Here is an 18482-nt window from a genome sequence, read left to right on the forward strand (position 1 = left end):
GAACCCTCCAACAGCATGACCAGCTTCGTTAAAGACATTGCAGGGAAAAACGACAGAAAATAATGTTCACTGTGGAATCTTCCATAGAAGGAAGCAAAAATACTCATCACATTACTGTGGATCTGAAACTTCTGTTCATTTTTATCTACTGATAAAGGAAGACTGAAATGCCAAAAGAATTGGAAAGAGAAAAAAGACTCGGATATAATAAATATTTATTTATTTTTAAAAAGTCCTTCCTAAAAAAGTGGTCATTAAAGGTCTAATTTTAATCGCAAAGAAAAGACAAAAGCCAGGTTTTGAAAGTGATAAAATCAGTTCTGTAGGACCCTGAGATCTGACTACTTGCAGAAGCTGGACTTGAACCCAAGTCTCTCAAGCTTCTGCAACTATACAGATCCTAGGATCCTACAGAACTAGGAAGGGTAGAGAATCACAAAGCATTTGAACCTACTGGTAGAGCAAGTCACAATTTTTGTTGAATCTGCAACTGGAAGTACTACAAACAAGCTCTTCTAAATCCCAGGAACTAGGTTCAACCACCACAATTTCTGCTCCATGTTCTTGTGGTTTTCAAAACAATTTCTCCTGCAAAAAAAAAAAAAAAAAAAAAAACTCATCATCTATTACAATGAAAAGGATTCTAAGGTAACTCAAGTCATTCCCAACTTTAGGTCTTCATTGGAAAACCTGAACTGAATCCTTTAGAGGCAAATTTGAGCTACATTAAAAACACTTGATAAAAGGGTGTAAGATGGAGAGGAATTTGGTGCCCTATGAAACACTACATCCCAAAAGTAAGGAATTCAATATGGGATGGTTTCCAGATTTTCCAGGAAATCTTCATTAGCCTGCTCTTGAACTCTCAACCCACACATTGCAAAAGCAGTCAAGAATGCTCCTAACACCAGGAACCATGCAAGGCCACAGAAATCACCAATGTTTTGACCCAATATACAAGGTAAACCACAAGGCTGCAGGAAGTACAAAGTGGACTTCTGTGATCTCTTGTAAAAAGTCAATGGTAGTGTTTTATTGCCAAGCAACAGGAAAGCTCCTCCTAGCAAAGGGGATTGGAAACGAAATGGATTCTTCACAATTGACTCAAGTATTCAGTGAGGGAAAAGTAGTTTTGTGGGGCTCCACCAGATGAAAACTTGTAGACCTATGCTTTTATCTCAGGTTCTCCAAAACACCTGCATTTCAACAGACCCAGAAGTCCGACACAGCAGATCCAAAGAGAGAAGAAAGAAGACATTGAACCTAGAGGCTGAAGAACCCAAAGACACACTCCATCTATAGGGTCAAGAGATGTAAAACACCAAAGGAATTCTTGTGACCCAATGGATCAAGGAAAAAAATATTCGCATTCAATGGAAGTGACTTTCAGAAGACAGGACCTCTACAGAAAACTCAGGCCATATATCAATTCAAATATTCCAAAGCTACACTCAAAAAATTTTAAGAAAATTCTTTCTGAATGATATTTGTTTCAATGACTGAACCATGTACTCACATTTTCGAACAAAAACAGTCATCTACTTAAGTGGACATAGCTTGAGTACTTTGCCCCCTCCTTAAAACAAGACCAATAAGAAATTGTGGATATTTTAAACATCGCAATGGTTTTAGCTTTTGGTGAGGTACAATAGTCTTTGCACTGATTATTTTGGTTGCATTCTGACTCAATGAGAAGCATCAAGATATTGTCTGTATGTAGAAAAGAATATGATGAAGACTTCGGTCATCCAATTTAATTGATGTTTAATAACTTAGATGCAAAACCACGGCCTCAATGATACTGATCATGAAATAAAAGTCACATCCTTTATTTCATCGTGACACCAAAATATTATCTACACTCCTCTAGACACTTGGATCTCAACAGTGATGTCATCATTCCTACAGCTGACATACAGTGGACTTTGGTCACTGAAATACAATACTGGTTTCCTACATTAGAGAAAATCTTGTGCAAAAATGATGTTTTCACCAAAGCAATCTGGTGCTTTCCTCGAAAAATTCACATTTAAAGAAAACCTCAGTGGTTTCTTCTGACATGATTCTTAATCTGAGATTTCTATGACATTCATTCTTTCATAAGGGAATACTGAAACTTTGAATGCACTTGAAGGACAAAAAGAAGCTGATTTACATTCTGTTTTTCAATCAATGTGGGATACTGACCAATCAATCTACACATATTTATACATTTTGGGAAAATCAACTCCGTGGTACCTCCACAACAGAGATGTGCCAGTAATTGGCGATGAACCCAGTTCTCTAAAAGTGCTGCAGCATTCCAGAACGAAACGCGCCACAGGACAGACAGGTAGAAAGAGGCGAACATTTTGAATTGAGACGTGAATTGAAATAGAAACCATACCAAATCTGCATGGTTCAATTCTGAAGAGCAACTGATAAAAACACCTGGGATATTGACCAATCACAAATACAATTAATTTTCAATTCCTTTGATTGGCAAAACAAAAAACAACTTCATGTTAGGTCCCTTGAAAAAATTTGTTGCCCGTCAACGTCACCCTTCGCTTTGTGGCTGCATGGAAAAAAAAATGAAATGCACAGAGAAATATTTCAACGAAGTTATCCCACTAGATGAATGTTTTTAAATTCAGGGAATTGTGTATGATGGAAAAACGAGAACACTGTGAGGAGATATTATGATCCATTTCTTTCTCTCTTACAGGGAAAGAGTCAAGCAATTGCCTGAATCCATTTCATGGGATGTTTACGACATTTTTTTAATGTGGATCCATGGAAATGTATATTTCCCGAATGACCATGGAAGGGTGAGATCCGAACAATTATATTTGGTCACATACATAGAAGAAGTAGTCAGAGATTATCAGATTTATGTAACAGATAATAGGAGAGTTAAAAAGACAAAAATTTAATGGAGTTACTATACAGACATCAAAATTGAATCCATTCTTAATGAACAGGAGTAAAATTAAATCCACATTCACCCTTACTCATGGTTCCCAATACTGATATCCTCACCCCTTCCATAGCATAAAAACTTCTTTGATAACTCAAATGTAATACTGGAATCCAATAAAGAACTGGAAGAACCCTCCAACAGAATGACCAGCTTCGTTAAAGACATTGCAGGGAAAAACGACAGAAAATAATGTTCACTGTGGAATCTTCCATAGAAGGAAGCAAAAATACTCATCACATTACTGTGGATCTGAAACTTCTGTTCATTATTTTCTACTGATAAACGAAGACTGAAATGCCAAAAGAATTGGAAAGAGAAAAAAGACTCGGATATAATAAATATTTATTTATTCTTAAAAAGTCCTTCCTAAAAAAGTGGTCATTAAAGGTCTAATTTTAATCGCAAAGAAAAGAGAAAAGCCAGGTTTTGAAAGTGATAAAATCAGTTCTGTAGGACCCTGAGATCTGACTACTTGCAGAAGCTGGACTTGAACCCAAGTCTCTCAAGCTTCTGCAACTATACAGATCCTAGGATCCTACAGAACTAGGAAGGGTAGAGAATCACAAAGCATTTGAACCTACTGGTAGAGCAAGTCACAATTTTTGTTGAATCTGCAACTGGAAGTACTACAAACAAGCTCTTCTAAATCCCAGGAACTAGGTTCAACCACCACAATTTCTGCTCCATGTTCTTGTGGTTTTCAAAACAATTTCTCCTGCAAAAAAAAAAAAAAAAAAAAAAACTCATCAACTAATACAATGAAAAGGATTCTAAGGTAACTCAAGTCATTCCCAACTTTAGGTCTTCATTGGAAAAGCTGAACTGAATCCTTTAGAGGCAAATTTGAGCTACATTAAAAACACTTGATAAAAGGGTGTAAGATGGAGAGGAATTTGGTGCCCTATGAAACACTACATCCCAAAAGTAAGGAATTCAATATGGGATGGTTTCCAGATTTTCCAGGAAATCTTCATTAGCCTGCTCTTGAACTCTCAACCCACACATTGCAAAAGCAGTCAAGAATGCTCCTAACACCAGGAACCATCCAAGGCCACAGAAATCACCAATGTTTTGACCCAATATACAAGGTAAACCACAAGGCTGCAGGAAGTACAAAGTGGACTTCTGTGATCTCTTGTAAAAAGTCAATGGTAGTGTTTTATTGCCAAGCAACAGGAAAGCTCCTCCTAGCAAAGGGGATTGGAAACGAAATGGATTCTTCACAATTGACTCAAGTATTCAGTGAGGGAAAAGTAGTTTTGTGGGGCTCCACCAGATGAAAACTTGTAGACCTATGCTTTTATCTCAGGTTCTCCAAAACACCTGCATTTCAACAGACCCAGAAGTCCGACACAGCAGATCCAAAGAGAGAAGAAAGAAGACATTGAACCTAGAGGCCGAAGAACCCAAAGACACACTCCATCTATAGGGTCAAGAGATGTAAAACACCAAAGGAATTCTTGTGACCCAATGGATCAAGGAAAAAAATATTCACATTCAATGGAAGTGACTTTCAGAAGACAGGACCTCTACAGAAAACTCAGGCCATATATCAATTCAAATATTCCAAAGCTACACTCAAAAAATTTTAAGAAAATTCTTTCTGAATGATATTTGTTTCAATGACTGAACCATGTACTGACATTTTCGAACAAAAACAGTCATCTACTTAAGTGGACATAGCTTGAGTACTTTGCCCCCTCCTTAAAACAAGACCAATAAGAAATTGTGGATATTTTAAACATCGCAATGGTTTTAGCTTTTGGTGAGGTACAATAGTCTTTGCACTGATTATTTTGCTTGCATTCTGACTCAATGAGAAGCATCAAGATATTGTCTGTATGTAGAAAAGAATATGATGAAGACTTCGGGCATCAAATTTAATTGATGTTTAATAACTTAGATGTAAAACCACGGCCTCAATGATACTGATCATGATTTAAAAGTGACATCCTTTATTTCATCGTGACACCAAAATATTATCTACACTCCTCTAGACACTTGGATCTCAACAGTGATGTCATCATTCCTACAGCTGACATACAGTGGACTTTGGTCACTGAAATACAATACTGGTTTCCTTCATTAGAGAAAATCTTGTGCAAAAATGATGTTTTCACCCAAACAATCTGGTGCTTTCCTCGAAAAATTCACATTTAAAGAAAACCTCAGTGGTTTCTTCTGACATGATACTTAATCTGAGATTTCTATGACATTCATTCTTTCATAAGGGAATACTGAAACTTTGAATGCACTTGAAGGACAAAAAGAAGCTGATTTACATTCTGTTTTTCAATCAATGTGGGATACTGACCAATCAATCTACACATATTTATACATTTTGGGAAAATCAACTCCGTGGTACCTCCACAACAGAGATGTGCCAGTAATTGGCGATGAACCCAGTTCTCTAAAAGTGCTGCAGCATTCCAGAACGAAACGCGCCACAGGACAGACAGGTAGAAAGAGGCGAACATTTTGAATTGAGACGTGAATTGAAATAGAAACCATACCAAATCTGCATGGTTCAATTCTGAAGAGCAACTGATAAAAACACCTGGGATATTGACCAATCACAAATACAATTAATTTTCAATTCCTTTGATTGGCAAAACAAAAAACAACTTCATGTTAGGTCCCTTGAAAAAATTTGTTGCCCGTCAACGTCACCCTTCGCTTTGTGGCTGCATGGAAAAAAAAATGAAATGCACAGAGAAATATTTCAACGAAGTTATCCCACTAGATGAATGTTTTTAAATTCAGGGAATTTTGTATGATGGAAAAGCGAGAACACTGTGAGGAGATATTATGATCCATTTCTTTCTCTCTTACAGGGAAAGAGTCAAGCAATTGCCTGAATCCATTTCAAGGGATGTTTACGACATTTTTTTAATGTGGATCCATGGAAATGTATATTTCCCGAATGACCATGGAAGGGTGAGATGCGAACAATTATATTTGGTCACATACATAGAAGAGGTAGTCAGAGATTATCAGATTTATGTAACAGATAATAGGAGAGTTAAAAAGACAAAAATTTAATGGAGTTACTATACAGACATCAAAATTGAATCCATTCTTAATGAACAGGAGTAAAATTAAATTCAAATTCACCTTTACTCATGGTTCCCAATATTGATATCCTCACCACTTCCATAGCATAAAAACTTCTTTGATAACTCAAATGCAATACTGGAATCCAATAAAGAACTGGAAGAACCCTCCAACAGAATGACCAGCTTCGTTAAAGACATTGCAGGGAAAAACGACAGAAAATAATGTTCACTGTGGAATCTTCCATAAAGGAAGCAAAAATACTCATCACATTACTGTGGATCTGAAACTTCTGTTCATTTTTATCTACTGATAAAGGAAGACTGAAATGCCAAAAGAATTGGAAAGAGAAAAAAGACTCGGATATAATAAATATTTATTTATTTTTAAAAAGTCCTTCCTAAAAAAGTGGTCATTAAAGGTCTAATTTTAATCGCAAAGAAAAGACAAAAGCCAGGTTTTGAAAGTGATAAAATCAGTTCTGTAGGACCCTGAGATCTGACTACTTGCAGAAGCTGGACTTGAACCCAAGTCTCTCAAGCTTCTGCAACTATACAGATCCTAGGATCCTACAGAACTAGGAAGGGTAGAGAATCACAAAGCATTTGAACCTACTGGTAGAGCAAGTCACAATTTTTGTTGAATCTGCAACTGGAAGTACTACAAACAAGCTCTTCTAAATCCCAGGAACTAGGTTCAACCACCACAATTTCTGCTCCATGTTCTTGTGGTTTTCAAAACAATTTCTCCTGCAAAAAAAAAAAAAAAAAAAAAACTCATCAACTATTACAATGAAAAGGATTCTAAGGTAACTCAAGTCATTCCCAACTTTAGGTCTTCATTGGAAAACCTGAACTGAATCCTTTAGAGGCAAATTTGAGCTACATTAAAAACACTTGATAAAAGGGTGTAAGATGGAGAGGAATTTGGTGCCCTATGAAACACTACATCCCAAAAGTAAGGAATTCAATATGGGATGGTTTCCAGATTTTCCAGGAAATCTTCATTAGCCTGCTCTTGAACTCTCAACCCACACATTGCAAAAGCAGTCAAGAATGCTCCTAACACCAGGAACCATCCAAGGCCACAGAAATCACCAATGTTTTGACCCAATATACAAGGTAAACCACAAGGCTGCAGGAAGTACAAAGTGGACTTCTGTGATCTCTTGTAAAAAGTCAATGGTAGTGTTTTATTGCCAAGCAACAGGAAAGCTCCTCCTAGCAAAGGGGATTGGAAACGAAATGGATTCTTCACAATTGACTCAAGTATTCAGTGAGGGAAAAGTAGTTTTGTGGGGCTCCACCAGATGAAAACTTGTAGACCTATGCTTTTATCTCAGGTTCTCCAAAACACCTGCATTTCAACAGACCCAGAAGTCCGACACAGCAGATCCAAAGAGAGAAGAAAGAAGACATTGAACCTAGAGGCCGAAGAACCCAAAGACACACTCCATCTATAGGGTCAAGAGATGTAAAACACCAAAGGAATTCTTGTGACCCAATGGATCAAGGAAAAAAATATTCGCATTCAATGGAAGTGACTTTCAGAAGACAGGACCTCTACAGAAAACTCAGGCCATGTATCAATTCAAATATTCCAAAGCTACACTCAAAAAATTTTAAGAAAATTCTTTCTGAATGATATTTGTTTCAATGACTGAACCATGTACTCACATTTTCGAACAAAAACAGTCATCTACTTAAGTGGACATAGCTTGAGTACTTTGCCCCCTCCTTAAAACAAGACCAATAAGAAATTGTGGATATTTTAAACATCGCAATGGTTTTAGCTTTTGGTGAGGTACAATAGTCTTTGCACTGATTATTTTGGTTGCATTCTGACTCAATGAGAAGCATCAAGATATTGTCTGTATGTAGAAAAGAATATGATGAAGACTTCGGTCATCCAATTTAATTGATGTTTAATAACTTAGATGTAAAACCACGGCCTCAATGATACTGATCATGAAATAAAAGTCACATCCTTTATTTCATCGTGACACCAAAATATTATCTACACTCCTCTAGACACTTGGATCTCAACAGTGATGTCATCATTCCTACAGCTGACATACAGTGGACTTTGGTCACTGAAATACAATACTGGTTTCCTACATTAGAGAAAATCTTGTGCAAAAATGATGTTTTCACCCAAACAATCTGGTGCTTTCCTCGAAAAATTCACATTTAAAGAAAACCTCAGTGGTTTCTTCTGACATGATTCTTAATCTGAGATTTCTATGACATTCATTCTTTCATAAGGGAATACTGAAACTTTGAATGCACTTGAAGGACAAAAAGAAGCTGATTTACATTCTGTTTTTCAATCAATGTGGGATACTGACCAATCAATCTACACATATTTATACATTTTGGGAAAATCAACTCCGTGGTACCTCCACAACAGAGATGTGCCAGTAATTGGCGATGAACCCAGTTCTCTAAAAGTGCTGCAGCATTCCAGAACGAAACGCACCACAGGACAGACAGGTAGAAAGAGGCGAACATTTTGAATTGAGACGTGAATTGAAATAGAAGCCATACCAAATCTGCATGGTTCAATTATGAAGAGCAACTGATAAAAACACCTGGGATATTGACCAATCACAAATACAATTAATTTTCAATTCCTTGGATTAGCAAATCAAAAAACAACTTCATGTTAGGTCCCTTGAAAAAATTTGTTGCCCGTCAATGTCACCCTTCGCTTTGTGGCTGCATGGAAAAAAAAATGAAATGCACAGAGAAATATTTCAACGAAGTTATCCCACTAGATGAATGTTTTTAAATTCAGGGAATTGTGTATGATGGAAAAACGAGAACACTGTGAGGAGATATTATGATCCATTTCTTTCTCTCTTACAGGGAAAGAGTCAAGCAATTGCCTGAATCCAGTTCAAGGGATGTTTACGACATTTTTTTAATGTGGATCCATGGAAATGTATATTTCCCGAATGACCATGGAAGGGTGAGATCCGAACTATTATATTTGGTCACATACATAGAAGAAGTAGTCAGAGATTATCAGATTTATGTAACAGATAATAGGAGAGTTAAAAAGACAAAAATTTAATGGAGTTACTATACAGACATCAAAATTGAATCCATTCTTAATGAACAGGAGTAAAATTAAATTCAAATTCACCTTTACTCATGGTTCCCAATATTGATATCCTCACCACTTCCATAGCATAAAAACTTCTTTGATAACTCAAATGCAATACTGGAATCCAATAAAGAACTGGAAGAACCCTCCAACAGCATGACCAGCTTCGTTAAAGACATTGCAGGGAAAAACGACAGAAAATAATGTTCACTGTGGAATCTTCCATAGAAGGAAGCAAAAATACTCATCACATTACTGTGGATCTGAAACTTCTGTTCATTTTTATCTACTGATAAAGGAAGACTGAAATGCCAAAAGAATTGGAAACAGAAAAAAGACTCGGATATAATAAATATTTATTTATTTTTAAAAAGTCCTTCCTAAAAAAGTGGTCATTAAAGGTCTAATTTTAATTGCAAAGAAAAGACAAAAGCCAGGTTTTGAAAGTGATAAAATCAGTTCTGTAGGACCCTGAGATCTGACTACTTGCAGAAGCTGGACTTGAACCCAAGTCTCTCAAGCTTCTGCAACTATACAGATCCTAGGATCCTACAGAACTAGGAAGGGTAGAGAATCACAAAGCATTTGAACCTACTGGTAGAGCAAGTCACAATTTTTGTTGAATCTGCAACTGGAAGTACTACAAACAAGCTCTTCTAAATCCCAGGAACTAGGTTCAACCACCACAATTTCTGCTCCATGTTCTTGTGGTTTTCAAAACAATTTCTCCTGCAAAAAAAAAAAAAAAAAACTCATCAACTATTACAATGAAAAGGATTCTAAGGTAACTCAAGTCATTCCCAACTTTAGGTCTTCATTGGAAAACCTGAACTGAATCCTTTAGAGGCAAATTTGAGCTACATTAAAAACACTTGATAAAAGGGTGTAAGATGGAGAGGAATTTGGTGCCCTATGAAACACTACATCCCAAAAGTAAGGAATTCAATATGGGATGGTTTCCAGATTTTCCAGGAAATCTTCATTAGCCTGCTCTTGAACTCTCAACCCACACATTGCAAAAGCAGTCAAGAATGCTCCTAACACCAGGAACCATCCAAGGCCACAGAAATCACCAATGTTTTGACCCAATATACAAGGTAAACCAGAAGGCTGCAGGAAGTACAAAGTGGACTTCTGTGATCTCTTGTAAAAAGTCAATGGTAGTGTTTTATTGCCAAGCAACAGGAAAGCTCCTCCTAGCAAAGGGGATTGGAAACGAAATGGATTCTTCACAATTGACTCAAGTATTCAGTGAGGGAAAAGTAGTTTTGTGGGGCTCCACCAGATGAAAACTTGTAGACCTATGCTTTTATCTCAGGTTCTCCAAAACACCTGCATTTCAACAGACCCAGAAGTCCGACACAGCAGATCCAAAGAGAGAAGAAAGAAGACATTGAACCTAGAGGCCGAAGAACCCAAAGACACACTCCATCTATAGGGTCAAGAGATGTAAAACACCAAAGGAATTCTTGTGACCCAATGGATCAAGGAGAAAAATATGCGCATTCAATGGAAGTGACTTTCAGAAGACAGGACCTCTACAGAAAACTCAGGCCATGTATCAATTCAAATATTCCAAAGCTACACTCAAAAAATTTTAAGAAAATTCTTTCTGAATGATATTTGTTTCAATGACTGAACCATGTACTCACATTTTCGAACAAAAACAGTCATCTACTTAAGTGGACATAGCTTGAGTACTTTGCCCCCTCCTTAAAACAAGACCAATAAGAAATTGTGGATATTTTAAACATCGCAATGGTTTTAGCTTTTGGTGAGGTACAATAGTCTTTGCACTGATTATTTTGGTTGCATTCTGACTCAATGAGAAGCATCAAGATATTGTCTGTATGTAGAAAAGAATATGATGAAGACTTCGGTCATCCAATTTAATTGATGTTTAATAACTTAGATGTAAAACCACGGCCTCAATGATACTGATCATGAAATAAAAGTCACATCCTTTATTTCATCGTGACACCAAAATATTATCTACACTCCTCTAGACACTTGGATCTCAACAGTGATGTCATCATTCCTACAGCTGACATACAGTGGACTTTGGTCACTGAAATACAATACTGGTTTCCTTCATTAGAGAAAATCTTGTGCAAAAATGATGTTTTCACCCAAACAATCTGGTGCTTTCCTCGAAAAATTCACATTTAAAGAAAACCTCAGTGGTTTCTTCTGACATGATTCTTAATCTGAGATTTCTATGACATTCATTCTTTCATAAGGGAATACTGAAACTTTGAATGCACTTGAAGGACAAAAAGAAGCTGATTTACATTCTGTTTTTCAATCAATGTGGGATACTGACCAATCAATCTACAAATATTTATACATTTTGGGAAAATCAACTCCGTGGTACCTCCACAACAGAGATGTGCCAGTAATTGGCGATGAACCCAGTTCTCTAAAAGTGCTGCAGCATTCCAGAACGAAACGCGCCACAGGACAGACAGGTAGAAAGAGGCGAACATTTTGAATTGAGACGTGAATTGAAATAGAAACCATACCAAATCTGCATGGTTCAATTCTGAAGAGCAACTGATAAAAACACCTGGGATATTGACCAATCACAAATACAATTAATTTTCAATTCCTTTGATTGGCAAAACAAAAAACAACTTCATGTTAGGTCCCTTGAAAAAATTTGTTGCCCGTCAACGTCACCCTTCGCTTTGTGGCTGCATGGAAAAAAAAATGAAATGCACAGAGAAATATTTCAACGAAGTTATCCCACTAGATGAATGTTTTTAAATTCAGGGAATTGTGATGCTGTCACTATTTTTCCAGTTAAAAATCTGATCATTTCTTTTTTAATATTTTATGTATTTTTCCTACTACATGGAATGAAAGCTTCAGTTTCAGATTTTTCTCTCTGACCCCTCCCCCTGATAAAAAGCAATGTATAACCAAGCTAAAAATAAATCCATATTAATCATGAAAATCTGATCATTTCTACTCAGTCCCCACTGGATGGAGGAATTGACAGGCAAGACAAATGATAAACATCACTTTGAACCTTGAGGTCCATAATTCTGAAAAAAGGAAACGGGTGGGAACCCACATCCTTTGCAGAGACAGGAAACACTTTGGAACATAGAAATTCTCACCTTTTGAGGTAGGGCTAAAAAGAAGAGTTTAAAGGGTAAACTTAAAAAAGAAAACGCCAATAAGTCAGTTCTCGAATATTTTGCTGATATAGCTCTGAGAAAAGAGGTAGTCATATCTTTTTTTCTGACTAGAATACCTGAGAAGAAAGAAATCAGAAGTTTCTCTTGAAAAAAAATCTTTATATTAAAAAAAAAATACTGTTTCAGTCCCATCAGTGAATTATAACAATGAAAGGGGATAAAAAAAAAAGGAGAGACCGAGGAGGGAAATACTGAAGTTTAATACATATGTTAGTTATGAGAGGGGAGGCAGTTTGGAAAAAAGAGAGATGATTTGGGGGTTGCCTTGCCCTTGATTTCTTCAAGAGATGGTGATACTTAACTCTAGGATTAGAAGAAAGGCGGTAATTCAGCTCTAGAGTAGAACCTGGAAGCCCTCTCAAAAGCAGCAGTTCTAATACCTTGTGGGAGTGGAGTAAAGGGATTGGCTAAGTAGAAGTCAAAAAGACCCTCACAGTTCAGTGGTGATATTTTTTGCTGCCAGAGCTCAAGGAGAAGACTGAGCATTATCTCTCCTGAGAGGAATATCTGAGAAGGAAGGAATTAGAGGCAAGGAAAGAGCCCTAACTGAAAACCTCAAGGCAGATCTCATTTGTTCCATCTGCCCAGGGACACTTCACTGACCCAGGGATTCTCAGGTGTGGTCATAGTTTTTGTATAGTGTCTTCTCTGGAACAGGAAGGGAGCAGATGAAACCTTCATCTGCCCCAAGGTTAAGAGGAGTCATCAAATCCAATGACTTCATACCCAAGAGGAACCTGCAGAATCTGCCAATCACTGGCAAAATGCTCAGACCTCATTTGCTGCAGAATATGACAGACCTGACCACTTGTGATCAACATGGGGGGAAAAAAGAAGTTCTTTGAGGAAGAATGGAGATTCATCTTTGATTCCTGTTTAGTAGCCGCAGAGCACAAAAATCGCCAAGTCTTTCCCTTGGAAACAACTGCTGAGAAGTGCAAGGGCAAGCTTCAAGACATACAGGCTGCCTTTTGGAAAAAAAAAAAAGAAAAATTTGAAATTGCACTGGACAAAATGAGAAAAAGAGAGACAAGTTGTAAGGATTAGAGTGTCATTTTGGAATTTTCAATTTTTTCAAGAATATTCAAAATTGCAAAGTTCTTTGGGGGTGAAAAAAATCAATACTTGGAAAGACTGGACCTGGAATCCAGGGACAACCTACGCATACTGGAGAAGGAGCAGGCAAAGACAAAATCGGAATAAGCAATGGACGATTTTAGATATAGAGGACATTTTGGACAAGGGACCCCTGGAAATTCTCCAGGATATGAGAGGCACTTTGGAAAGCAAGGAGAGACTGCTACTTCGAAAACCAGAGCTTCCTTCCCCAGCCTGGCCTATGCATCTCACCCACCCCATCACAGGCTTGAGAGAAATGCTTATGAGTTTCCAGAGGGCTATAACTCTTGATCCTGAAACAGCCAATGCTCATCTCATCCTGTCTGAAGATCTGAAGAGTGTCCAAAATGGAAGTATCCCTCAGGACCTGCCTGACACAAAGAAAGACTTGACTGTGCTCTTGTTGTTCTGGGAACCCAGATGTTCACTTCAGGCAAAAATTATTGGGAAGTGGAGGTAGGAAATAAGACATAGTGTGAAGTGGGCATCTGTAACAATTCAGTCAGCAGAAAGTGGAAGTTCTCTTCCTCATCTGAGGCTATAAGAACCCTAGCAGGCTTCATGACTATTTATGGCTTCTTTCTCCAGAATGTACAAAAGAGCTTTCAATTCAGAATACCTATACATAAAGTGGGCATTTTTTTGATTATGAAAAAGAACATATATTTTTTTTATGCTGCCTTATTCACAGTCTCTCAGACATAGCCATTGAAGGGCCCCTTCACCCTTACTTCTCTCTTTGAATTCCTAATGAAAAAAAGGAGCCCTGGATCACTCATTATCTGGCCCAGGAATAATCAATAGAGAGCTGTCACTGTTGCTAGACTAATGTTGACTCTCTATGACAAGTGACTTTCTATTTAAGCAAGCTCATGTTGAAATGGTCAATAAAGCGGGGTATAATTATTAAAAAATATTAAAGTCAAAATAATTCACATTTTTTGTTTCAAAACTTGAAACCCATCAACATGAGTATTCAAATGGGCAAATCAGCTCCCAAATTAAAAATCAAATCTTGCAGAATCAACTTTGTAATACTTGACCAAAGCCAATCACACAACTGTAAAATTTAATCTTATTCTAAAGCAGTTAATTAATGAAAAACTGCCTCAACAATAAACAAATTTTAGTTTAACTGAAACAGACACAGATGGCCACATTAAACTTACTATGCTATCTTGAGCCACAAGTCATTCCTGATTTTCAGTCAACTTTTCAGTGCCCTCCAAGAGCATTAGGCAGAATGCCAATGAGAAATTCAATCCCTCTCGAAGCCCAGTAAATCTGCTCTTGTCATGTTAAATTCCTCATCTATTTTCACTATTGAGTGAAACACAACGACTAATCTTCATGTTAAGGTTCAATATAAAAATTACATGCTATACATCAAGTTGAAGTGATGGTATAAATACAGCAAACCAAAGAAGACTTATTAGTCATTCCCATCCTCCTTCCTCCCCATTCAGAACGGCTTCAAAATTTTTAAAAAGAGGAATGGCAGAGCTGAGGGCAGACTCCCAGCAGTTCTCCCCCAGACCATTCCAAAGACCTTTAAATAATGACTCTAAGTAAATTCTAGAGTGGGAGACCCTATAAAAAGACAGAGTGAAACAATTTTCCCAGCCAAGACATCAGTGAGAAGGGCTCGATGCACCAGGGTAAGAGAAGAATTCGCAGCAGCTCAAGTTGAGCCAAAGTGAACCATTCCTAACCATCCAGGAACAAGGAGTGGGGCAATTGGGTTAGTGGTAGCAATAATATTTTCCAGACCTCTCATTGGGAAAACTGATGCATCCAGGTTGAGATTGGAATACAGACCTGACCCCAGCAGACAAGTAGCAGTCCTTGGGAGCCACTAACTCAATAGCAGCTTCTTCCAAAGCTCTCACCCATGGATGGTAAGGGGGTCAGCAGGAGATTCCAGGGGTCTCTTTGCTATCCCTGAGGCATAACTCTGTTGCTTTTCCAATACTCAGATCTGGGGTCCAGTCCCAGGAAAAGGAGCAGAAGGACAACAGAACTTACTGTAGTATCAGAGCAGGGACCCTTCTCACAGTTCCAGAGCAGAAAGGAGTGCTTGTGGTTATGCCCACACCAGAGCATAGGCATAGTCATAATCTCTCATAAGTTCTTAGAAGAATTGAAAATTTGCGGGTTCCTAGAAGGATCTCTGAAAACAGTTGCAGAAACCCTCAAAGGCTTGGGACAGTGCATCTTCCACCCTGGAAGTAGATCCCTACTTAAAAAAAGAGTTAATATCAAGTCAAGACTGGGGCAATGAGCAAGCAATAGAAGGAAAAAATCAGACTATATAGAGAGTTACTGTGGCCAAATAAAAGATCAAAATGCACTCTGACGAAGATTAAAAAGTCGAAGCTTCTACAACCAAAACCGCCAAGAAAAACATGATTTGGGCTTGTTATGGAGGAGTTCAAAAGAGATTTAAAATCAAGTAAGGAAATGAGAGGAAAACTTCGGAAAAGAAATGAGAGTGATGTGGGAAAATCATGAAAACTGAGTCAGCAGCTTGATGAAGAAAATAAAAAAAATTGAGGAAAATAACATCTTAAATATAACATCCTAGACTAGGTGAAATGAACAAAGAGGTTCAAAAAAGTGAATGAGGAGAAGATTGGTTTTAAAAATAACATTGGCCAAATGGAAAAGGAGACACAAATGGTCACTGAAGAAAATAATTCCTTACAATATAGAATGGAGCAAAGGGAAGCTAATGAATTTGTAAGAAATCAAGAAATAATAAAACAATACCAAAAGAATAAAAAACTAGAAGAAAATGTGAAAAATCTCATTGGGAAAACAATTGACCTGGAAAACAGATCCAGGAACCTGGATTACCTGAAGGACATGACCAAAAAAAGAGCATAGACATCATTTAAGGTATTATCAAGTAAAAATGCCGTGATATTCCAGAAGAGGTTATAGAAAAAATAGGAATTGAAAGAATTCCCCTGATCACCTACTGAAAGAGATCCCAAAATGCAAACTGCCCAATAAGCTTATAGCCAAATATCAGACCTCTCAAGTCAAGGAGAAAATCTTGCAAACAGTCAGAAAGAAATAATTCAAATATCATGGAGCCACAGTCAGAATAACACAAGATTTAGCAGTTTCTACATGGAAGAGATCGTAGGGTTTTGATTATGATATTCTTGGAAGGCAAAGGAGCTTGGAATATAACCAAGAATGAACTACCCAACAAAACTAAACATACTCTTTCAGGGAAAAAGATGGACATTCCATGAAATAGAAGACATTCAAAGTTTACTGATGAAAAGACCAGAGCTGAACAGAAAATTTGACCTTCAAATACAAGATTCAAGTGAAGCAGAAAAAAAGTAAATAGGACTTAATGATGTTGAACTGTTCTGGCATGGGAAAATGATACTGATAACTCATATGAACTTTCTCATTAGGGAAGTTAGAAGGAGCATATATAGATAAGGCACAGGAGGGAGTTGAATTTGAAGGAATAATATTTTTAAAAGATGGAATTAATGGGTATGAGAAAAATGCGCTGGGAGAAAGGGAAATGGGGCGATAGAATGAGTTAAAGTATTTCATATAAAAGTGGCAAAAAAACTTTTTACAGTGGAGTGCAAGAGGGGAGAGGTGAGGGAGAGTGCATGAATGTTACTTTCATCAGAACTGGCTCAGAGAAGGAATACCATATACATTCAATTGGCTTTAGAAATCTATCTTATGGAGCAGCTAGGTGGCACAGTGGATAAAGCACCGGCCCTGGAGTCAGGAGTACCCGGGTTCAAATCCAGTCTCAGATACTTAATAACTACCTAGCTGTGTGGCCTTGGGTAAGCCACTTAACCCCATTTGCCTTGCAAAATCTCTAAAAAAAAAAAAGGAAATCTATCTTATCCTAGAGAAAAGTGATAGAGGAAATGGACTATAGAAGGGGTGGGGGAATAGGTGTTAGAAGGGAGGGAAGACTGTGGGAGGGGGTAGTCAGATGCAAAACACTTTAGGGAATGAGTGAAATGAGAGAGAGAATAGAATAAATCAGGTGGGCAGAATAGGCTGGAGGGATATACAGTTAGCAATTGTGGGGGATCTATTGAAGCAAGTTTCTCTGATAATGACTCCATCTCTTAAATATAGAGAACTGAATTAAATTTATTAAAAAATAAGTACCATTCCCCAATTGATAACTGATTAAAAGATACGAACATTTTTCAGCAGAGCTTAACAATGCTATTTAAATCATTTTAATAAAAAGTCCTAACACACTATTGACAGGAGAAATTCAGATTGAAACAATTCTGAGGTATGACCTTATGCTTATTGGATTGACTAATAGGAAAGAAAGAGAAAATGACAAAAGCTGGAGGGAAAATAGGAAAAATGAGACAATAATGCATTGTTGAAGGATCTGTGAAAGGATTTAACATTTCTGTGGAGTAATTGGGAACTATGCCCCAAGGGATATAAAACCATACCTATCCTTTGACCTCGCAATGCCACTACCAGGTCTATATTCCAGAAGAGATGAAAAACAGGAAGGAAAAGGGACTATGTATAAAAAGATTTATAGTGGCTCTTTTCTTGTGGGAAGGAACTGGGAATTGAGGGAATGCCCATCAGTTAGGGAATGGCTGAACAGAGTAGTTATGTGATTAAGATGAAATGCTGCTCTGTTATGGTCAATGATGAACAGGATGCTCTCAGTAAAAAACTTACATGAGAAGATGCAATGGTAAACAAAATAACAGCAAAGTTGTAGAGGATAATCAGTTGTGAATCATTTACTTTTCTCAGCAATGCTGTGCTCCAAGAGAACTCTGAAGTACTCATAAAGAATACTATCTATCCCAAAAACAGAGCTAATGGTGTCTGAATACAGATCGAAGCATAGTTTTTACTTTATTTTTCTTGATTTTTTCTTTTAATTTTTGGGGGAGAATTTTATTTACTTTTACAACATGATTTGTGGTAATATTTTTCACAGCTCTACATTTTTAACCGTTCTCAAATAATTTGCTATATCAATGAGTGGAGTTGGG

At 37.3% G+C, this 18482-nt stretch overlaps 1 pseudogene; it reads left to right on the forward strand.

Annotated features, from left to right (window-relative positions):
- The window catches only part of LOC141512249 (uncharacterized), a 42458-nt pseudogene extending 28208 nt beyond the window's left edge, over positions 1-14250 (forward strand).
- Positions 14251-18482: the final 4232 nt, after the last annotated feature.

The sequence above is a fragment of the Macrotis lagotis genome, chromosome 2, assembly GCF_037893015.1.
Source record: "Macrotis lagotis isolate mMagLag1 chromosome 2, bilby.v1.9.chrom.fasta, whole genome shotgun sequence".
Classification (NCBI taxonomy): domain Eukaryota; kingdom Metazoa; phylum Chordata; class Mammalia; order Peramelemorphia; family Peramelidae; genus Macrotis; species Macrotis lagotis.